Consider the following 24,011-nt stretch of genomic DNA (forward strand, 5'->3'; position numbering starts at 1 on the left):
CAAACAAGCCTTTTCTTTGGCACTGGTACTCATCTCTGGGTTTGTCAGCTCCTCAAGGCAGTGTTAGTTCTCGGTGCTGATAGCCCTACGTTTATTTTACGTGCTCCTTTTTTTTCTGGACAGTAGATCACCATCAGGGTATCTGGCATCCCCTTCCATGGCCTGAGCTAAATCTTACTCCCTTGGGGACAATTTTTGCTCTTGGTTGATCCAAACATTCTTCATTACATCTCTTTTCCTGGCTCAGTTCGAGAGAAGAACAAATGTCAAAAACAGGAAAAATTTTCCAAAGGTGAAAATTCCCATTTTAAAATTCTTTGTTAATTAACTTTCCCTTCTGGCTTCCTCCCCAAAGCTGGTCTAGTCACCCTCTTGCTCTGCTGGGAAGAGCTGATGAGGTCACAGGCCAATGTGAAGATGAATTCCCATCTTATACCTCTTGTATATGAAGGAAATGACATACTGCAAATCCAGTTCGGTTCTTTAATCCCAGAGTAGCATGAATTCAACATCAGGACACAGCTAGACTAAAACAATTATAACTGAAATGTTTTAGGAGTGATTCTTGTTGCTAAGCTCCAGAATCATGCTAATTTCTTTGCTTAAGTTTGCAGGATCATTTGTGTTTTTAAATTTTTTTTTTAACCTAAGCTGACATTCTTTCCTGTCTCAGAAGAAAATTCTGTATCGCAGTTAGAGCAGCAGCTGCAAGCTGAAAAGCTGCACATGCAAAGGGACACTTCAAGCAAATCAATCCTCTTTGCTTTTTAAAACAGGGCAATCACTTAACGAGGAAGACAGCAGGATGCACACTGAACGGCAGCGGGTTTTGGAAGGCAGCAGGGTTCAGGGCTGGCCTCTGCTGCTCAAACTCTGCATGACTCCATGCAGGTCACTTTGGACCTCGTCTCCAGCTCTTTGTTCGCTGCTGGAAAGGTCTCAGTCCAACCACCCCTCATCACAGGGGTTCCTCCATGCTCCCAAAGAAGCCCGCTTGAGTCCCAGCAGCTCCTGCCTTCACTTCAGTTCTGCGCGAGTAAATCCCAGGGTTACATCCCCACCCCAGGACAGTGAATTTGATGGCTGTTGACTCTGGTCATACCTCAAGCAAATCAAACCTGATCTGCTAGCAGCTGCTCTTTACATCTTTACTCCCAGCTAGAGGGATTCTGAAGCACAGCGATCAAAGTCAAATGAGCAAGGACTTCACAAGGACTGGAGAAGTACCAGCTCAGAGATGCAGAGCATCTTTGCCTTGGAAACCTCAGGCGTCCCTCAGGGCATGCCTCCCTCAGCCCAGCTTCCATCAGTATGGATAAGATTGCTCCCTCCCCTTAGACTAGACCAGCCTTGTCTCCACTCCCTGGTGGAAACCACCCCCAGTTTGCATGATGCCCTGAACCATGCCTGGAGTGGGAGGCCAACATTCCTAGCAATGGGGTCCGTGGGGCAAGAATGGGATGCATCATGCAACAAGGATGCTAGTGCTTGTCTTCAGAAATTCCTTCCCTTGAGGAGGTGGGTGTCTCCATCCATTTGAAGAGCCCTTATTAAATGCCCTGGGTCCAACAGGGCTTAAAGATGGCTCTACCACTGTCTTGCTATGAATGGCTTACCTCTGTGTTCCACGTTGGAGGAGAAAAATGGGACAAACTTACACTGAGGCAAGAACAAAACCTCTGCTGGGCCGTGATGGGTCCTGTGAGGACCCCATCCCAGTCATGAGTCCCACCAGGTTGGGGTGAGGATAAGGCATTTCTAAACTTCCAAAGAAAACCTGTTTGGACCTCTTTGTTTTAATCTGTTGATTTCCTTGAACTCAGCCATCACCTTGGTTGGAAGCGTGCTGCAGAAGGCACGGATCGAATGGTCTCATTTGTTTGTGTGTTACAGTGCTGATCACATCAGCAGCCCAAAGGCCGGGATTGTTCCAAGAGCACTGTGGGAATTAAGTACCCTGGAGAAATTCACATGAGCCTGGCCGCATTTCAACAAGATCTGGGCTCCTGTGTTCCTTTGGCTCCCTTTGAAGATTTCAGCCTTTAACAAATTAATAACAATGAGGAGACAAACACGACATTTTATAGCACGTTATGTCCAGTGCTTAGCAGAGGTCACAGGATGTCTGTCACTTTGCAGCAGCTGAGGATTTGACCCAGAGACAATTTGCTTTGTTTGGGGAAAAATTCCTTCCTGAGCATCTCAAACAGGCGAGCGCTGGGCTTTAAATCCACCCAATTACCTTCAGCACAAATGTCCTTCAACCACATGGGAACATCAGAAAAGAATGCAGGAAGAGCTCCCTAAGTCCAAAATGAATTTAAATAAGGCGAGAGTCGAGCTGCGGACTCATTAGTCTCGTTGCCTCTTATTCCTGCCGTGGCTTTGCACTTTCCAACAGCTGCTTCTGTCCTGGGAGACACCTTCCTTCCCGGCCGGGATGAAGGGTGGAAATTCGGACAGCCAGCCCTGCCTGTTCCGACCAGCGTGCCGTGCCGTAATTGCAGTCTGCCATCTCAGAGAAACAGGCAGATTTGTTTAAATAAAGACAGCCCCGAAAGCACCTGTCCCCAGATGAAAATGATTCTGTCTCCGAAGCCAGTATGAAAGGTGCAATTTGTGCCCGTGACTGAGTTTTATTAAAAGCTCCACCAGACTCCTTCATATCATGATCAGAATAGGTACAGTCGCCCTTTTCCTCCAGACACACCAGTATTGCGTCAGGGCTGGAAAGAGAAGCCGTTTTGGGGATGTAGACCAGTGTTTGGGTGAGTTACATGCACTAGAGAGTCAGAAGCATGTTCACAGGCTGTCATTTTAGAATAGCTCTTACTCAAATTAGTCACTTCACAGCTTGCCTTGCTGACCAGCTTTTATTCCAGGTTCAGGGATTAAATCCTCACCAGCCGTTTCTCTCTTTGCTAATTCATACCAAGAGGACTTGTCCCCACATCCTTGCTGTGCACCTACGCTGGAGATGGCGTTGAGCAGTACCCATTGACTCTGGTACTGACTCTGATGATGCAAGTGCAGAAGACGCTTGCAAAACCAAGGACTGTGTCCTCCCGTGTGATAGCTCCTCAAGAGATGCTGGAAAACATCCTCCTCCAGCTTATGGCCTCTCCATCGTACTGTATGGTGTGATACGGACACCCTGGTAGAGAAGTCATCTTCCCATCTGACTACCTCACTCCTCTGTGATGATCCCTACAGTCCTCAAATGTCATGTTTGATCTCTGCCTCATGTCTCTTCTCCCTCTACGCCTGTCTGCCTTTTTCTCCTTTCTCACCCTGGTGGTGGTTTCTCTCTTCTCCCCTTCAATTTGCCCCTCACCTTCACTTTTCACATCTAATTTTGCCTTATAATGCTTTTGTCGAAAAATAGTGGCTACTCAGACAACTACAAAATAAAGCTCTTGAAAAACACTTAAACTCCGTGTCAGGGAGAGCAAAGAAATTTCTGAATATGTTAATTTATCCTTGAGCCAAAAAAAAAAAAATAAAAAAAATAAAAAGCCAGCCAGTGCAGCAGCCTGCATTTTTGTTCATCAGGAGAGAGAGACTCTGGAGGGATTTGAGGTCTGATCCTGCGCTGAATGGGAAGTGTTGTACAGGCTCAGACACGCAGCATCCCCCTCTCTGCCTTTACCACCATAATCTTGTTGATCCAGGTGTAAAAAGCCGAGAAGAGGATGCTGAGGCGATCAGACGTTCATGCAGAACTACGGTTCCTGCAAGGTCTCACTGCTGCGTGGTGCCGCCGTGATGCCGGGGAGCCCGGGAAGCGCGGTTGAGTGCCAGTAGCCGGGGGATGTGCCCACATGGGTGATTTGCTGCTTCTGCATGTTTCTGATGAGGTCCTTGGCCTCCTGTTTTCTTTTCCCATCTTCTCCCAGACAGCACTGAGTGATATATGTCACACACTGGCCCAGATGGGAAGTTTTCCCCAGGAGGATGCGTACTGGGAGCAGCGGGTGGTGAGAGTTTGATGCTGGGCAGATAAATGCTGGGGATGTGATGGCTCCGGTCCCTGACATTTGGTACGTGGCAAACTTTAATAATGCCATTGCCCACCTCCAGCAAATGAGTCCTGGAGGAGCTGCAATTCTGATTGTCAGAGAGGGAAAGAAAGGGTAATTAACAGGCCCAGTGACAGGTAATGAGAAGGATGGAGCTGCAACTCCTCTGAAAACCTGGTGCTCTCCTGGTCCCTCTCTCCAGCACACTCCTCCGTGTCCGTGCAAGCGCATCCCTCCACACTTCCCTCTCAGCCTGGGACCGGGAATGACCTTCTCCAGAAACACGGAATTGGACATCCTCGTCTCCCACCACTGCTGAAGGTGTCAATTAGCGCTAATTGGATGATGCTAGGGCAAGTGTACACAGTGCCAGAGGAAGGACAGGGACTGCAAGGCTTAGTAGGTTTCTCTCTTCTTTTGCTTGAAAATGTAGAAAGGTGCGTGATGAATGTATTCCCATGCAAGTTCCAGCAGGACATTTTCTCAGGACAGAACTTTTATTCAAACGGTAAATACCAAATTTCCCCGAAGAGGCACTGAGTGAAGTACCCGCAGTAAGAGGAGACAGAGGTCTGGATTGATGCCTTGCACTTGCAGCTCCCATGGAGCAAGAAGAAAACCTTTGGAGTGCCAAAAATAAGCGAGAATCTCTTAGATTAGATAACACATGCTTTTATTGATCCTGCCTTCTCATATGAGTAGATTTCTCCTCTCCATCCCTTGTGATAGCCCTGATTTGTCTTCTCTCACTGTCTTATGTGTGAGCATCATTTCACTTCTAATAGTGAAGGTCATTAGAAATTTGAGTGAAAAGGACTTGCTTTGTGCATTGTTGATATTTTTATTGCCATCAGACAAGTGTTCTGACCTCTAGCGCTTCTACATTTTTATGATCACCTATGCCGAAATCTCCCCAGATTTATGTACTGTAAACGGTAAGCGCTTTGTTCCTTCGATCATGGGCCCAGGATCCAGATGGCCATGCTGTGACGGTCTGTAAAGTTTAAGGGCATTCAGGGAGCTAATAGGAACTTCCGTGCTGTTGCATTCAAAACACTCCCGGTAGGTAACCTTCATGCACCCATGATTGCCAGGTTTCACATAGGTGATGACTTCACGCATCGGATTTCAAACTTTGTAGTATTTTGGTTAAGAATTAAGCTCAAAATTCACTGAGAATGTCTGCATGAGGATGCTAAAGGGGCAGCTCCTGAGCGAGGCTGTTCATCCTTTATGTGGCATAAACAAGACATTTCCAAAACACATTTCGTTCTCTGGTGGCTGAATCTCAGCGGGAGGGGGAACGATGGCAGAGGTGATAGGGATATTGAGCCAGAAATAGCCAAGAGATAAACCCCCTTGTTTTAAATCAGCCTGTAATAGCAAAGACAAATTGTGAAGCTGCCTGGAAAAGCAGGATGGCTATTGATAAAGAAGTAATAAGGGGATTCTCAGAAACTGCGAACAGACACAGCACGAATCAAATCCCCAGTGTCATACTGCAGAGGATGCCATTCAAATTCACTGGCGATTTTTTAAACTGGAAATTGCAGCATTTATGGAACAATGTGGGGGTCAACAATGTGTCCGTTTCTAAAGGGAAGGGGACAGTGCTAGGAAGGATCTAACACTAAGGGATGAGATCCGCTTCTCACTGCTTGTGCTTTGACCAGCTCAGGTGATAGAGAAAGATGCTTCATGCTTTTCCAACAGCTGTGGGAAAAGATACGGTATCACGGATCCAGGGATGCGCAGAAACATCCAAGCTGAGCTTAGGAATTTGGTATTATTGCATGAGTGGCACCCCCTTACACGCTGAGGAAAATGAAGGGAGGAAAATAAGTTATAAAGCAAAAATTAAAATGCAAAAGCAAATGTAAAAAAAAAAAATGCAGTCGCTGAAAAAGAAGACTGATTCTGCCAATTGTAACTGTAACTAACAGAGCAAATAGTGAGATAAATCTGTTCGTACACAGTGGATAAAGAAAGGGAAGAAAGCTCAAACCCACAAACATATGCCCAAGTATATAAAGAGTAAATCTCAGCAGAGAAATTTGTTGCCTATTTTTAGCTGAAACTATTAGTGGATAAAGAGTTTCTGTTTGGAATTTATTAAAATCCTCCAACCCTGCTCTCTGAAGGAATTCAAATACACATTGCTTAGCCAGGCTGCAATGGAGGGAAACTGGGGTGTGAAATGTATTAACCATCTATGGAGATCTGCAGAGGCAGAATACTGCTCGGGGGCACTTAGGAGGGTATAAATAGTGAAGCATGGGTGGAAATATGGCAAATAACTCAGCTGGATTTCAGAGAAAGGGTAGGTCCTCACAGGAAGAATTTGCAGGGTGGAAAAAAAAAAAAAAAAAAAAAAGAAAGAAACAGGAGTCCAGTTCTTTTGGATAATTTCTGCTTGAGTACCAGAGACACTGTAGTTTCTTCTCCAACCTTCAAGTCAACCCTTGCTTTCCATCCGCACAGTTCTCAGTTCCAAAGCAAGGTTTTAACTTTTACTTTCCGGGTGTGGAGTCACATTTTCACAGTTTAACTCAAGTAAATCTCATGAGCTAAGCTCTGCACTGCTTTGGAGCAGGAATCCTCCAGCTCTGCTCTCTGCGCTGCTTCCCAGTCAGACCACAAGACTAGGGAGGGGGACAGTTTGAACTTTCAGGCATCTCCACCAAAATGTGCTCAAGCGCCTATAGATGAGCTTTTTCTGCTTATAACTGGCTGTCCTCAGGGAAGACATTTCTGCCTGAGCCCATTAGCCTGGGGAGAGCTTGCTGGTGTAGCTGGTAGAGTCTAGGACATGACTCCTGCCATGACGAAGAAGATGGATCACATCGTCATTTCCACTGACTTCACCAAAAACTTTTCCATGGAGAGTTTGCACACCTAGAGTGCATGGAGACGCCTACACTTTCTGCTGCTTCATTTTGTGATGTCTTGCCCTATGAGCTGCATCAAGTCCTCCGGGTAATGCCACTCGGCCACCAAAAGGGCCTGGGTCACCCATGAGTCCGGTGTCCTGTCTGCCAGAACTGCACAGGTGTCTCAGATACCCAAGGGCTTCTCGAATAGCATCACACACCTTCGGATGAGCAACTGAACCCAAAATCTGCTAATTTCTCGCCAGATGCCTCCAAGTCACAACAGGGACCTGGACATCTCATGTAATCACCTGAACTTCAGTGTCATCACCTGCAAGGGAATTCCACAGCTGACACTGGAGAAGATGGATCTTCCCCTTGCAGGATTTTTGATCTGGAAGTACCATGACTCTCCAGACATGACCATCCCCTTCTCTGCTTGATCTTCACCATATCCAGCATCCAAGTCCCCGGGAAAACACACAAGGGCTTCTACCACCTCTGGATGATGGCTCTTGTCTTTGCCTCAGGTTAGCGTTGGGTTTCTTTTCCCCAACACAGAGCAGCCAAGGGGCTGGAGCACTCCACAGCAGCTCTCCCTGTCACTCCAGCGTGTGATGGAGTGCCATGGGGCACACAGAGAGATTAAAAGCAGAGGCTCCAAGTCAGAGACGTTTTAAAAATGTGTGTGCTCAAGTAAAGGGTTTTTTAATGTTTTAATAACAAATATTACGAGATATTTTTCTCCATGCCCAGTGCCTGCTGAGCCATCATGCTGAGCCTGTATTTATGGCACTGTAAAGCACAATGAAGGCAACTACGCTAGGAATGCTAATAGCCTCAAGTTTATTACACTAAGGCTGAGTGCTTCATTTTAATTGCATGGAAACATTTAATTTGTTAGATGAGGTGTCATGTAGTTTTCCTTAGGCACCAGTAACTCATATCCACACTGGGACGATCTAACAATCTAGGGGAGACTTTAAAATTAAAAGGATTTTACAATTCCTTACCTCTTCGGTGTGCGTGAGTGGCTGGATTCTTGGGCCTTGTAGAGTTAAAATATTTCCACCTCTGTGTTGAAAGACTGGATTGGGGAAATTCACATCTTCACAGCCGTCCAAGGCAAAAAGGGGTCTGCAAGGCATCACCATAGGGTGTAGGCAGTCAGGTGGAAGGACCAGGTGTTCTCATGTCTCTTCTCATCTCTCTGTATGGACCAAGGATGCTCGCTGCCACCAGCCAGTGACTCTTTGCTGCGGTGATGGGGACACAACATTTTTGGGATGGAAAGGTGGGAGTTCAGAGCACTCCTGACCCACGGATCAGAGGCGCTGTCATGCTTCTCCTCAGTGGCCCCCTCCATCACTTTTCTGACCATGTATAACATCAACATTTAAGGAGTAAGGGAGGGGAGGAAACCCAGCTCAACAGTGATACGTTTATTCTCTGAAGTGATGTCAGACCAAAACATATCAGAAAAATAGGCATTTTTATTTAAAAAAAAAATCCATTCGAGAAAAAAAAAAAAAGGAGGCTTACCAGTGTATTCCATATGGCAAAAGGGATGGGGCAGAGGAAAATCGAGGCCATTTGGAGACAAGCTGCGTCTGTCAAAATAGTGATAGCAGCTCCAGTTTCCTGCATAGTTCACACTTGCTCGGACAGCCGCAATGAACGTGCAATAAATGCCTGAGTCAGCAAGATTTAATTTACCTCTGCTGTTAAGGGACCTGTAGCTCACATTAGGGTTTGGGTTTTTTTTTCCCGTGCATGCTGATCTAAAGCGTTTGGACACTGGAGTTAGAAAACTTCACACTGGAAATGAAAGGTGATTTTTTTTTTTTAGCCGCACACAGCAAGAGCTTTGTAAAACCAGCGGTAAATGCCTTATCACTCCGGGTTTTAAAGCGAGATAGGACTTCTATCTAAAAGATTTGCTGTCGTTCAGCTCCGACCTTATGGGCTCAACGCTTTTGAGTCTGGGCTACGGAAAAATAATTCTCCCAGCAGGAATTACCAGGGAAGAGGAATATTATGCAGAAGAGGAAACTCTCCGATATCCTTAATATCCATATTATCTCCTTTGAGGCAACAAAGTAGATACCGTGGTGAGAAGCAAATACAGTGATACACGCATGATGTGAAGCCATGTGTTAATGATGAATGTTCTGGCCAGGACACACATGTCCCAGTCACCTCAAGCCTCTAGGAAGTCGGGATCTGTACATCACGATGGGCACGGGCTGGCTACACCCAGCGTGGCCGGCTGTCAGGAGATCCGAGTAAGTGAGCACGGATGTCGGCGTTCAAATCTACCCCGGGCTTTTTACCCCCATTAAATGTCACCGCTGAAGCTGTCACACATTCTGAGCAATCACCTCCATCCAACGGCAGCGGAGGCTTTTTATAGAAGGTTTGCAGGAGGCGTCCAGCGGAAAACACAGCACAGGAGGCCAGCGATGTAAAAGCAGGGGACGGCAAGAAAGAGTTGCATGCCATTGTCAGATTGCCATGAAAGAAGGAAGTCGCAAGGGGAGGTTGATCTCCTGAGGATGGATTTTTGCACCACTTCTAACAAGTGCTACAGTAAGAGCTGAGGAGGGCTTTTCCATCTGTGTCTGCTGGAAATTTTAAACAAACCTCTTCAAATGTGTCAGTGGCTCTTTTTTGAGTGTGCATTTTCTGCAAATAGTCCTGGCACTGAGATTGTTGAGGCAACAGCTACAGAAATTGGCTGCCCCCAGCCAGCATCCAAGAATGGTCACGGGGATGGAGTTTTGAGTTGATTTATGAGGCTAAAAGAGGGCCTGTCTGTAAATGGCTATGGGATTTCAATCACTTGCTCCCACACTGAGAGCAATAGCTCATATTTAGCCAGCGCACAGTTTCTAGGAACTTACATTCAAATTTTGAAATTGCCCCAAAAACTTAAAATTAAGTTTCTCATTCGACCAGAAGCACAACTTTTACTATGTCACCTCTCTGAATTAATGGCTCGGGATATTTTCACCTCGGCCCTACACTGACATTAGCACAGAAGCACTTTGCAGACATGAATAATTTCACCATTATCGTCAAAGCAGGCCTTGCCACAGAAGGGAAGGCTCAGCTCAGATGCGGAGCTGGTAGCCCAGAGGCACTAAGTGATGTGACTAAGGTCAGCTGGAGATACACTGTCCCACGTAACTCTCTTGGAGGCCAGATCAATTCCTGAACCTCAGACCTGTTCCTGCTTTCAGACATTATCCTGCTCACAGACTCCTTACAAGTAACAGAAAAGCCAAGAGTACTCACAAGGTCATCAGTGAATAATTTTGAATCATCGACAATCCCAGGAAAATTACAAGTCCCTTGTAGAGAATTCCTGAGCAGGAAGAGGCAAAAAAAAAAGAAAGAAGAAAAAAAAAAAAGTCAGAGTTAGTTCTTGAAAACAAGGAAATTAATTTTTAAGACAATTAATTAATGTTCATAGATAGCACAGAAAAATCTCAGTAGCCAACAACTTTGAATACCACACAAAGGAATCTGAACTCCTTGAGCAATCATACTAAGTGGTTCGCAGCTGCCGAAAATGTGTTGTCTTATTTCTTCTCCCTGCACTTCTTCATGGCCACGTGGTCCTTCTGTTCTGACTGCGGTGCTCATGGACTCTTTTGTGATCTGATTTGGCTCCTCAGCATAGCGGAAAACTAGCTCTTTTCTGAGCTCAGGCAGGATGAGTGAACTTAATTGGTGTCCACATGTTACATTTCCATTGTTAAATAAAAGGATGGTAGGGAGGAAATACTGTGTCCCATCACTGTTGCTGTCCCAGGTTTAGTTTTGGCCAGCTCAGGATATCAGCCTGCCGGGAAATGCCTGGGTAGAGTTTCGTGTAGGGTTCACTCCATCAAGCATCTCGGATAGGATGGCTCCTTCCAACCTACACAGTCCTCCAACATCATCCCTGAAGGCTCTGCATCCCCGAGTAACGCTATTGGGGTGTGCAATGAAGGCAAGCATGTGGCAGCATGGCCCTTCTGTTATTCCAGGTATGTGGAGCTGGAGAAGACACAGGAAGAGCGATGATACCTTTGGGGCAGTGGGGTCCCAGAACCGCCAATGGTCACGAGCACGGCTGGTCTGTTCAAAGTAGCTCTTAGCCATTCCTCAAAACCTCAGGAATTCGGTTGAGATCCGAACCACTCCCCTTCAGACCCGATTTCAGGCACTGGCTCTGAACGAACGCAGGGACTGGCACGTGCCGTGGCGTCAGGACATGAGTTGCACCATGTATCTAAGTGGTTTTTCCTTGATTTGGAACCATAACTGCCCACCTGACTGTGTATTTAGGAATCTGACTATGGGTGTCTAATTTTGTAACTCTTGACCAGTGGGCCAAACTAATTTGCAGTTGTCCTCTTATCTATGAATGAATGTACAATAGGAGAATAATTTGTCTCTCTATGCCAAAATCAGTGTGTTCAGATGGTGGGTGGGGGCACTCTCTTTTTTTTTTGCTTTTTAAGGAAAAGACAAAGGTACTTCGTGCCTGATTTGAGTTGCAGACAAACATTTAACAGATCACTTTGCTTTCCCAAACGTGCAGTGCAGCCTCTAAGAGCAAGCTAAATTGCTATAAATTAAAGTTAAATGTCAAAAAGGCAAGGATGTGCAGGAATGCAGGAGACAATCTCTGTGCAATTGGGGTTGTTACTGAGCTGCTTTTATCCACTTTGCTTGCACATTGTTAAGTGCTCTTCCTGGAAAGGGGAACTTTTTTTTCTTTCCATTTTTAGATAAATCCCAACCCCCTGTTCCACTGAAGTAGAATGTCATAATTTCTTATTTCCAAATATCATCAGAGAAAGAATTATGACTGTCCACTCATCGTGCTCATCATTTCATTCGCGTTTTGCAGCCTGCTCTTAGAGAAACGCCATCCTTTTGATATAGCAGGTACCAACCTGCTCAGTAAAAAGGAAATTCAGATGCCGTTTCCACCTTTGCTGAGTAGTTGGCCTCTGTGGGAGGGAAGTAATGAAACCCCTGCTTCTTCTGTTACTTTTAAATAGAAAATATAAGGGGAAATGCAGTGTGAGATGTATGTGACAGATGAGAAAACAAGTATCAGTGTTGCAACAGCTGAATGTCACCTTCAAAAAAAATTATTTCTGTGAGGCCAGCCTGCTCTTGCCCTCTCTACTTGTAGCAAGACCTCCGTCCCCAGCCCCGCTGTGTCCCTGCGGCATGAGCCGGAGGACGGGACAATGACTGAGCTGGCTCTACACAGAACAAGAGGGACTGAGGGCTTCCCTGCCACCCTCATCTCCTGAGAATATGTGATCTAAACACTCCCCCTTGCCCCGTGGACCTCTAGATCTATAAAACCACCAGCACCTGTTCCTCCAAGGGATGCTTCCAAGTTACTTACTGCATAATGCAGTAAACAAATAGCGCAGAAAAGTGTATAATGTGGCAGGTAAGTAAAGTCTGTCCCATTTGCTTTGGAGTCCTACTTATTTTCCTAACCTTGGATGCAGTTTTGTCAGCAACAGAGCATCATCAGCCCACCACAGGGAGCAGCATCCCAATGAAATGGTGCTACCCAGCCAAGGCAGATGCTGCTCTCTCAGGACCCCTGTTCAACCAGCTCTACACCACCACATTCTTCGGGAACGCGGTTTTGGTGCTCTCTGACACCTATGCAATGCTTTTACATGACAGGAGCCGGCACAGCCGCCGTGGATACTTGAAATGTTGCTGCAACAACCTTTTAACATTTTTTTTTTTCATGCACCTTCTGAAAAAGAGTTTAGGGCATACATACCTATGTTGTGAACGCAGCTGCCTTGAGCCATGGCTCAGCAGTGCAGAGGGTTTCCATGAAACCTCATTGTCCAGTGCTAATTGATATTATCCTTGCTGCAAGGCACTATGAAGGTGAGGTGGGCAGCCTGCACACTCAACGGCTCTCTGGAGCCAAATTTGGCTCTAAGCTGGAGGGGATTATCTCTAAGACCTGCCTCGCACACAATCTGAGACATCCGATCCCAAAGCTCCATTCACTGAGAGGATTTCAGGAATTAGAGGTATATCCTGCTGTACCCGGGAAGACCTAGGATGCTTCAGTCTCTGATGCTTGTGCTGTGGGAAGATATTTAGGGCTGGAGGCAACTGCACTGTAGATAATGGGAAACAATTTCCACATTGCATGGCAAGGAGAGGCATGGCTGATTTTATCTAGAACTGGGGATAGCCCTGCTACAATTGGGAAGCTGGACTGAAGACCTTCAGACCCCTCCACCTCGACCAGCACTTCCATGATTCTGTGAATGCATGGAGCTACTACTCTCGTACTCCTCCTTTTGGTCAATCTGTTCTTTGTGCTGTTTTTCTGGTTGTGTCTACCCCATGACCCATCCCTATCAGAGCCCCAAAGTGACCATAATGCTTTTAGCTGACAAGCTCACCATACTGGCCATTTCTTCTGATGAAGTGACTACAGCACAGAGGACTACCTCCAAGTTATCTGTCTAATGTTATTATAGTCAATGCAAACAGAAGATTGTAGACTATGATTGTTCTGATTTAACACAGATGTCAACAGGAGGATCTACCTTGTCTACTGACTGTAGGTTGTACTAATCGTCACACGAGCCATAAAGTCCATCTCATGTTTGGATACCCTGTGCAGAGTTTAAAGTGTAACACAGGAAGACTAGAGCTCAATTCAGATGCCTGAACTTTCTGCCTCGTGCCATTTGTGATATTCTAGAACAGCAATGTTGATCACAAGGGGCTGGTAGATGGGTCATAAGATCTACAAGAGATCCACCAATGCCATGGGTTCAGCTAGAGTCTGGGGGTGGTAGATCAGAGAGATGATGAGACAGTATGAGTGGGAAGATTCCCTTCCAGTGAGAATCCTGGATGCGTGCGTAGTTCAGACTCATATCTGATGGATCTGTCTACACATATTTTCTGCGAATGACATGATTATTTTTCTAGGCTGACTTCCTAAGGAAATGAGCCCTTTACTGAGCCTCACACCCACAAGTCTGGATAGGCACACTGTGGAGTTAGTGGCTTTTTGGTTGTGCCAGAGCACCTTCCAAACAGGGTTTGATAGGTGGATGATCTGTCTTTGCTAGCAAATGGATGGTTCAGTGCAACCTGCAAATTATTTATACCTGATTTTAAGGCAGCTGCGTATTTCTAAATACACAGCTGTCCCAATCTGTAAAAGAAGGATTATGTCCTGCCACACACTGTGACCAGTTTGGAAGAGAGACTGCTGGTGTGGTGGGACTCTTGGTCATCTTCGTCCTGGTGTTTTCATCCTGCTCTCCTTAAGACTCAGTGAGCATTTTGCTAGTGATTTCAGATGGGAATGGGATGATACTCTAAATTTATTGTACCCAGCACCTTTAGTTTAGTTATGAGTGTTTAGTCATCAAGGAACTATAAGGAAAAAGGATCCATTTGGAGAAAACCTGAGAAGATCCCATGCAAAACTACAATCTCCTATCTGAGGAGGGTGAGTCCTCTCTATAAGAAAGGGAGAAGAAGAACTGATAAAGCCTACATTGATATACACACTTGGACATGATGTCACCCCCCAAACAGTCAAACTGAGACACCCTTTTCTACTTATGTCGTATCATAGACCCTGCCCACAAGCAGGGTGTACTTCTTCCTTGACTGCTCTCCTTATAGCGGCTTATAGCGTAACTCATAGCTCGTCTTCACAAAGAACTTGCATCCCTTTCATTGCCAAGAAACTAGTCTTAGATGACAAGTCCATGGAGGCTCTGCTGTATGTCTGTCTTATTGCATGCTCATCACAGCCCATGCACTTCCAATATATAACCTCCAATCTTGCCTTTTTGTGGACTTTGATATTTTGTACGAACTTACTCTCCCTCCCCCCCAAAAAAAAAGGTAAGATAAAAGCCTCAAACCTCAATGACCTCTCCTGAGGAAGCAACTTCTGCCTCAGTTTCTCCCTTTAGCTAAGCTTGCATATCCTTTTCCTTTGATGCAACAGTTTAAATTAAACCTTGGATGTGCCAAGAAGCCTGCTGCCCTTCCCAAAGTAGCCAACAGCAAATCACTCTCCCTCTGCTCCCATCCATCTCCAAACTGACCATGGAGGTATTTCTGCCATCCCCAAAATGAGAAGTGGACATCCCGGCTTCCTTGTGCAATCCCATACTGAAAGGCCCAACATAACTCTCCAGAAGGAAGCAGATGTTTCTTTTGCACTTCTCACAAGCTTGTTTGAAGTATTCGGGGTCCCTGTCCCCACTCAAAATGAAACCTTTCCAAAAATCATCGTCAAAGTAAATATTTTTCCTTGCCCTTTTCTCTCTTCTTCTTCAGTGCCTCAGTTCCCATCTTTAATCACTACTCAGGATCTGCTCCGAGTTCAACATGGAGATATGTTTGGTAATACTATCTACAGAGTCTCTATCTTCCCGTCAAGAAAAGATGGAGGTGGAAGCTCAGGGTTGTTGGGGTTTTTTTCCGCTGAGGCACCTGGACTGTGTATGTGTGTCTACCCTGGGGTATTTAGGCTCCCTACACCGGCAGTAGCCAAGCTCTGTAGATCCTCGGAGACCTCAGACCTCCCTATGCTGTAGTCAAACCAAAAATAAGACAGGGAAAATCTGCTCCTGTGCACCAACAGCAGAAGGTTGATTTATGACCCCTTCATCCACGACACGAAGACTCACAAAGTTTTGAAGTCACTGGCCCAAGAGTTTTAGAGCTATAGGAGGTGGTGGCTGCATCCAGCTCACAAAGAAGCAAAACAAAGACAACGATCCTGCTGACTCCCTGAGCAACTGAGCTTAGAGACGTCCCTGCCAGGGTTATTCATGACAGCTATTCTCCTGACCTGATAGAGTCTTGTGCTTTCAGCACTTCGAGGCTTCATGTTTTTCATTACAGTATTTTGGTTTTTTTGCTTTTAACTGGTTCTTCCAGAAACAAGAATGAATACAGTACCCTCTATATATACATATATATATGCACTCACACACATATATAAGTTACAGTTCATAAAATTCCTAGAGAAGCCACCAGCGGGATTGATTGAAACAGGCAATTTCGTAGCGAGCTGCAAAGTTCTCCCCTGAATCAGTGAGTCATGATGCCCTATAAAACACACACTAAAACGTCATAATGACCTACCGCTATTATTTCTTCCTTAAATCTCTTCTGCGAAAGGAAAAGGAGTTTGCGGAGCGAGGGCAGGAGGAATTGAGCCGACTGCAGTACAGCCCAAGGCTTGCATCTGCGAGCGCATCCAGGGAGGTAAGGCTCTCCATTGCTGGCAGGATCGTGGTGAGGTGGTCAAGGAGAAGACAGGACACGTGTTTGTGGGGCCAGAAATCCCCAGATCCCCTGTTCGCATTCCTAGGAATAGAACAGGGTGGAGGTTGGCATCATTAGACATTCAACACATAGTCTGGGTTAAGAGAAGGTATGAATAAAATAAAAGTCCCTTTCCACATACACACAACCCCCTAATGGGTTTTCTCATGCTCATGTTCACAACCATGTGTAAAGATGAACATTTTTTCTTTCTTTTCAGTTTTCTAAGACCTTTCTCTACTTCCCAGCCTCCCACACTGCTGTTTCCCCTTTTTAAAGGATAATCGTAACATAAAATGGAAGAAATCATGTAATCTTGAAGAGAAAGAGCTTTGTGGTTGGATGGTTTGTTTATTTGCTTCTGGAAAAGAAACAATCTGAAATATTTTCCCAGAAAACAACATGTTTTTCTTGAAAAGACCTTTCCTCTTTGTGAAATATTTTATCAACAGTTTCTGCAAGTTCTAGCATTTTGCTGCCAAATGAATCCTGAAGTGCAAGTGAGCTTTGAAGAAGCAATCTTAATTTTTTTTCTAGTCACAACTCATGGAAATGAGATAACCACCAAATTATGATTGATTTTCTCCGAAATCAAGAAAGCTTAGCGTTAACTGAAAAGCCTTGAGGACCATGACACAGAATGATATGGAGTTTCTGATGGTCTGTGAATGTGTCTGAGGTCCCAACCACAGTGCTAGACCACGATATGAGCGGTAAACAGAGCCTGAGGAAAGACTGTGGGCTATTTCGGTGGCAGTGGTACTGAAGAGTTCGTCTCAAGGAGGATCAGAAAGCAGTAGGATGTAATCCAGCTCTTGCTTCCCATGTAACACCACTACGCAAGTTCCTTCTCACACTCCTCTTGTGAAGGACAACACACTGGCAATGACAAGTTTCAGCCTGTTTTGGACCACATTCGGGTCTAGAAGTGGGGGCAATGATTTTCAATTAAGCTGTCAAGTCAAGTCCAAGGAATAGAAAACACACAGAGAGACAGCTGCAAATATAAAAAAAAAAATATTAATGCAAATGAACTTTCCATTGGACTGCTCCGTTATTGGCTTGTATCTTGGTGCAATCAATTCCACCTAAAGATGGGAAGCCAGTGCTTTACTAGCCCCTGTGGAGTGCATAACAGCTCTTAAAAGAATATGCTGTCTTCTTTTCTGTGTCTGTCAGTGCTGAGCTCAAGGAGACCCTGCGCTTAGTTGGGCTTTTTGCACTACAGTATTGTTAATAATACAGTCATGAGTTGGTAAAGCAAATGGACAAGAGGAGACCGGCTCCCTCTGCCCTACAAAATCCTCCAACATTCTTCCAACTTGCTTTGCACCTTCACCCCTGCCTTCATGCCACGTTAAAGACCTTGATGTGATAATATTTAATGCCACAAAACTGCTTTCTGGTGGGTTGCAGGGTGGCCTGCACATGATCTAGGATGAAGTCCGTGAGTGCATCAAGAGTTTTAGGGTAACATGGACGCAGAAGAGACCCAAGGAAAGGGTTGGGTTGCATGGGCACTGACGGTCCTTCGGGTGCTCTGGTGCTTTAGAAGTGCACCCTGCACTGGAGGCATGGTGGAGGTCAGTCACTGCATCATTTGGATTCTGGATCAAAGACTGCTCCTTTGCCCTGTTTTGTTAATTGTATAGACATGCCCCAGTGGATCATTTCTAATGCACACTTTTACCCATCTCCGGGTACAAAGGCTTTCCTGTCCATTAATTAGTTGAAGGATGTCACGCTCACTGGATCAGCACCATGTTTTGAGCCAAGAGGGACTGGCATCTATTTTAGGCTGCAATTAATTCCTCCCTTGCAGTACTGATCACCTTGCACAGACTAGAGAAACAGCCTTTTTGACTAGTTCAGTTTCCACCCCAAGCTTTTGGAGAGTTGATGCGAGATCAGATGAATGATAATGTAAGAAAGGCCCTACTGGGTCAAACCATATACCCAGTACCATCTGTACGTGTGGCTAAAAGCAGATGCCAAGTGAAGACTCCAAGAACTAGCACCTGCGTCTTCCATCTTTCAATCGTTCGAGGCTAAAGGAATTTCAGGACTAGATTTAGTTTCTATGAGCCTTCAGCAGATGGCCGTTTGCTGTCCACTCTCCCCTCTAACAAGTGTGAATATTTATTATCCACAACATGTTGCAGCAAGGAACTCCTCTGTTCCTCTTCCCATTGTGTAAAGAAAAAAAAAAAATCTCTCCATGTTAATTTTTTTCTGAACCCATCTGTCATGAGCTTCCTTCATGATACTTAGTTGTTGTATTGGAAAAGGCAGGAAGGAATTAAATCTCTCCATAGTTTCTGTGGCACTCATATTTTGACTTCCAGACTTTGTTATCCCATCTCAGTTATCTCTTTCCCAGGCTGAATCCCATTCCCATCTTCCTGTTTCACTACTGACCTACACCAGATTCATGCAGGTCTCCTGTTGTTGACTTGTGTGGCTATCTGAATGCAGCTGTGGCAGTTAGGAAGGAATAAGTGAAAAATATGTTTCTGGATTGCCTTGTGATGCTTTGCTGATGTATGTATTTTTAATCGAATTTTGCTGGATCAATTCTTTTATGAGCAAACTTCAGCAAATTTAGTTGGGATTGACAACCTAGATGTGTGGAGAGATGCAGTGGCATTGAAATGCCATTGAGCATGTAGAGACACAAGGACACCAAGGAAGATTAAAACCCTGTAATATGGAAGATTAGTAGAATCTAGATGATTTTTTTAACTTATTTTTTTTTTGTGTGCAGATCCAGATATTGACATCTCAGCATATAGAAAGCAGACTGAAGTCCGTGCAGGTATTCATGATGTTGCGAGTTAAACGCGTTTGTGAGTGTTTGCAGGACTAAAGACTCAATTAGCAAAAGGAATTTAAGAATACAAATACATTTTTAAAAACAACTTTCAACTCTTCTTTTTCCCCAAGAAAGAAGCTTTGCTGTTCTGTTTGTCTCATTTTTGATCAGACTCTGGTTTTGTCGTCATCATTGCTGAACGTCTTGAATTTCCTTTGATGCAACTGACAAGCTATTTCCAAAGGAAGAAAAAACCCAAAACTTTCCAATGTTTTTCTTTTTTTTTCCATCTGACTTTATTACATAGTAAACAAAGCAGATTTATTTATGTGCACACCTGTATTATTTCTGAAGAGCTGTTGAGCATCTGTGAAATGAACAGATTGCTTTTTTTTTTTTAAATAAAAAAGCCCCAAAACAAAACTCGCACAGCTCGAAGCTCCTCTGTCATCATCCACATCGCAGCAAAGTGAACGTAGCCTCTCCACTATTCAAACCCAACAGCTCTCCAAACCTCTTCTCCAGTGGTAGAAATGGCAACAGGAAATGTAAGCCAGGGATGAGTCTGTGTCTCAGGGCTTTTAATTATGTTAATAAGTAGTTCTGGGAATGGAGGAGCTTATGAAGCTTGAGTAGACTCTCCGGTGTCGAACAGGGTTTTTTAGATCATCCTATGAGCTTCAATAATAAAAAGCCTTTCTGCTGCCCAGCTGTTTGTTTTCATTAAGTCCAAAAGAGTTTGGTGTATTCACAGTTTAACATATTGAAGACAATCCCATTGGTTGAAATTATCCAAACAATTCAAAAGTTACTGTCAAAGTAAAAGGGTAGATGTGCAGACAGACACACAGACAAATGGAAACGGCACAGCTGCCTAAGCTAAATGTCTTCAGGAAACCAGGCCCAAATCAGACAGATGCTGCTCCTGTGCAGGTCGCGCACATGGACTTGGATTCCATAGGCAGTTCCCAAACTGCAGAACAGAGAGCGTGACTTCATTGCCATGATGGCATGAGCTACATCGGCATTCGCATCTTACGATGCCATCCTTTCCCGCCCCTCCACTAAGGCTCTTGGCAAACACAGGCAACCATATACTTTGTCCATTTGGTGACGAAGCTCATCATACCAGAAGAGGGTAGGTTTAGGCATGTAGTGATAGGACAAGAGGTAATAGCTTTAAACTGAAAAAGGGTAGGTTTAGATTAGATATAAGAAAAATTCTTCACTCTGAGGGTGGTGAGGCACCGGCCCAGGTTGCCCAGAGAAGCTGTGGATGCCCCATCCCTGGAAGTGTTCAAGACCAGGTTGGACGGGGCTTTGAGTGACCTGGTCTGGTGGAAGGTGTCCCTGCTCCTTGCAGGAGGCTTGGAATGAGATGATATTTAATCTCCCCTCTAACCCAAACCATTTTATGATTCTATGACACCTAGGATCTAAAGCACAGGAGCTCTTCAGGGTAATGAATTTGTCCATCACTGCTTCGGGTCAAGCTAGTTTTAACTTCTGCACCAACAAAAGACAGCTTTATTCTCCCTCTGTATCAATCAGAGCTGCTCATTATGTTAAGAAAAGTATTTTACATGGACCCTTGCCAGGTCAGCCTACGCAGCTTGCAAAGGCAAACTCGTGGTGGCTGGAACGAAGAGCCAGTAATCCAGCAAGGAGTTAAAGGACATGAAAGCCCTTCCAGAAGCAGCTTAGTGCACACAGGCAAAGCAATTGGTAAGCAGGCACATTACTGCTGCTGAATGAGTGACCCGTAACGTCATGATGACACATCAGTATTGTTCCCTTGTAGAGTATTCCCTTCAGGAGCAAAATGAGTGAAAAATGAGTTCCCAAATGATTGCTATTAAAAAAAAAAAAAAGGGGGGAGGGAGGGGTGGATAAAAGGGGGGGGAAAAAAACCCAGAAAGGCTTCATAGGCTAAGAGCAAATTACTCTGCAATTCAGAGAGTGATTTCATGGACATGCTGCAGGGATAATGTATTCTGAATGGCTAGAATTTCATTTAATTCCACTTCATTGTTGAGCATCTTTTCCAGTGGTTTTGTGACTGAACACTGTGTGCCCATTTTCCTTGCTCTTAATCTGGCTGTTTGACAGTTGCTCTGGATACACAATGTCCATGTTTATTTGCACGACGTCTCTTTACGGTATATGTCCTGAGACAGAAGTGGTAAAAGGAAAATGTTGACAAATGAACCCCGATTTCACTATAATTGCTGTTTAGGGACTCAAGGTTTTTGTCTCTGCCACGTACCTAGGGTAACACAGGCTGTCAATCACTCACACATCAACTAATTGATCAATCAATCAATTTTTCTGTCTTGCAGAAATCCCTGGAATTGCCAGCAATGACTGAGGAAGGTAGAAAGCTCTGCGAACCCCAGCTCAATTGCAGGCACCTTGGTCCAGAAACAACTCTGGGACAGTCCTGTGCCAAAATCGGGAGCAACGCTCAGTTTTCTGTAGCTTCCTCACAATGCCACGTAAAACCTCAAGCATTTTGAGCAGAGCAATAGTGAGATCCGAGGTTCATTTGAACCCTCAAAACAAGAATTAAATTCTGGCAACGTCAACCAAACACAATCTGTGACCAGAGGGAAGATGTCAAGCTCTGTGCATAAAGAGCTCCTCCTCAGCAGAGCTTTCCAAAAAGCAAAGCAAGTAGAAAACACAAATATCTTCTTTATTTTTTTTTCTTTTTCCACCCACACAAAGTTCAAAACTGTCATTTGAGGCACAAAGGTGCAAAAAAAGAGAGGACTATGACTTAAACTTCCTTCCTGACACGCCTGTTACATATTTTTCAGAGCTCAGGAAGCTCAGCTGTGCACATAAGGGGAACATTATGATGATAAAAAACATTTTGCAGGGTGTTCCAGGTGCCAGCAGTCACCTCAGCGTGGACCCAGAAATGTGTGGAAAACGACTGGAGGACCCAAAACTGTTTTCTGCACAGGCTTTCCTAGAGGCATAAAGAGAGGCTCCCAACTAGCACCTATATAGCAAAACCTATGCAAATCACGGTTTCAGGTACATATCTCACACAGTTTGGGTTCCTTTATAGCACTTTTGACTCTTGGCCTTTCTTGAAGGTGAGATAATTGGCTAGAGAGACCTTTGGCCCCAGGTGATACCCCCATTCTTCCTACTTGTTATTCAACTATTCATAATGAACAAGTAACTTTCTGCCATAAGCTTTTAATCAGATGCAGCTTTCAATGTAATTTCCTGGACCATTTACATTGGCTGTAGTGCCACTAGCTGGAAACACCAAATTATTCCATTTTTGTACCCTTTCTAGGTTGGTTTTTTTTTTTCTCTCCCTGTGGTGGCTGAATCAACCTGGCTTGTTTGGCAGTAGCAATGTGACAGTAGAACTGTCCCAACATCATTTTTCTCTTGGATTTGTTACACCCTTGGAAGGCTGGTGTTTTTTTTTGCTTCAGGGGGCAGGAGAACCTCTTGGAACATGTTAATTCCTATTCAGATCCCCCCAAAAAAATCATCTTTGGGAATTAAACTAACACTCTTCGACTGTGAGCTCTTCTTAAGTGAAGTGCAATGGGTGGAGGGAAATGGTGGCATCACAGCTACTGGAGCTTGCAGTCGCTCCATGAGGAGATGATCACAGAGACATGAAAATGGTCAAATTTGGCTGGATGACAGATTTCGCAGCTACGTGCAATTGGGAATATTTGCTTGAGTGTTTTCTTGTGAGCCCCATCTGCCTGTATCCACTCTTCTCTCTTGCTTTATAATTAGCGCTAGCACTGCTGTGAGGACTGATTTGTCATTCTGTCGTTATACAATTTCCAGCACAATGGAGCATTGATATAAGTCACACTTCCACGCAAAGCCACTATTTGCAGATCAAGGAAAAGGACAGCGTGGCCTAAAATCCCATTTTGGTCCAGCGGTGAAATGAATGCATCAATTAGAAATAAAAAGACAATAGAGGAGAAACAGAACTAGGAAGATGGTAATTAGCAAAAACGAGAAGCTATGAAATTCAGATAGTTGGTTAGGAAAAGTAAAGGCATTAGGGAAAATCTGAGGCTTGAAGAACTGTAGGGCATGTTAAAAACACAAGGGATTTCAGCAATGGTATTTAGCTCTTTGCTAGTCGAGGAGAAGAAAGTAATAACACATTCTCCATCCCTCAAGATGTTCTCTCCATCTTCTCCCATTTTTTAAAATAATATGAAGAAATTATTTGTATTTCATGAATACAATTAGCAATAATTATCAAGGAAAATATTAAGAAAGTACTAGAAATGCATTTGTTTAATACTTTTAGGTCTTTATAACACACTTTAAATGTTGGCTGAGGAGAAATCTGCGCAAGCATGCAGTAAGCCCTGCGCTACTTAACATGAGCTTTTGCTCAAAGCAAATATATTACCAGTCATGACAGGGATAGGAAGGATTTTAAACAGACAATTGCAAAGTTACCCATAGAGATTTAAGGAATGCAGACCGTGCTAGGGAATAGGGTTGAAGGGTCTCGGAAAGCAAACAGCTCACCAGAAATTCCCACTATGGTGCTGTAGCAAAGAGATGAGCAGAGACCCTGGAGAAAACAAGAAGGGAGTTGTAATTAAGAAAAGAGAAATGTTTCCTGCTTCAATGCAAGACGCCAGTGAGACTGAGATGTATAGGCCAGCTGGTTGGCTGCTGTCAATTTTTAAAAAGAGTTTAGGGGGAGCTCTAAAGAGTGTCCAAAAAAAAAGTGCAAGAAAAATTACTTGAGAGCTGGGAAAAGTGCTTTGCACTGAGACTTCCCCCAATCCAATCTGCTTAGTTTATCAAAAAAAAAAAAAAAAGATGGAGAGGTGACTGATTTGATTAAGGTAAGTACTTTCACTGAGAGAAAATCGTGGAGAGCAAAGCAATCTTTAATCTTGTAGAGAAAGGTATATTTATGACTGGAAGTGG

The sequence above is a fragment of the Chlamydotis macqueenii genome, chromosome 4, assembly GCF_036417535.1.
Source record: "Chlamydotis macqueenii isolate bChlMac1 chromosome 4, bChlMac1.mat, whole genome shotgun sequence".
Lineage (NCBI taxonomy): Eukaryota > Metazoa > Chordata > Aves > Otidiformes > Otididae > Chlamydotis > Chlamydotis macqueenii.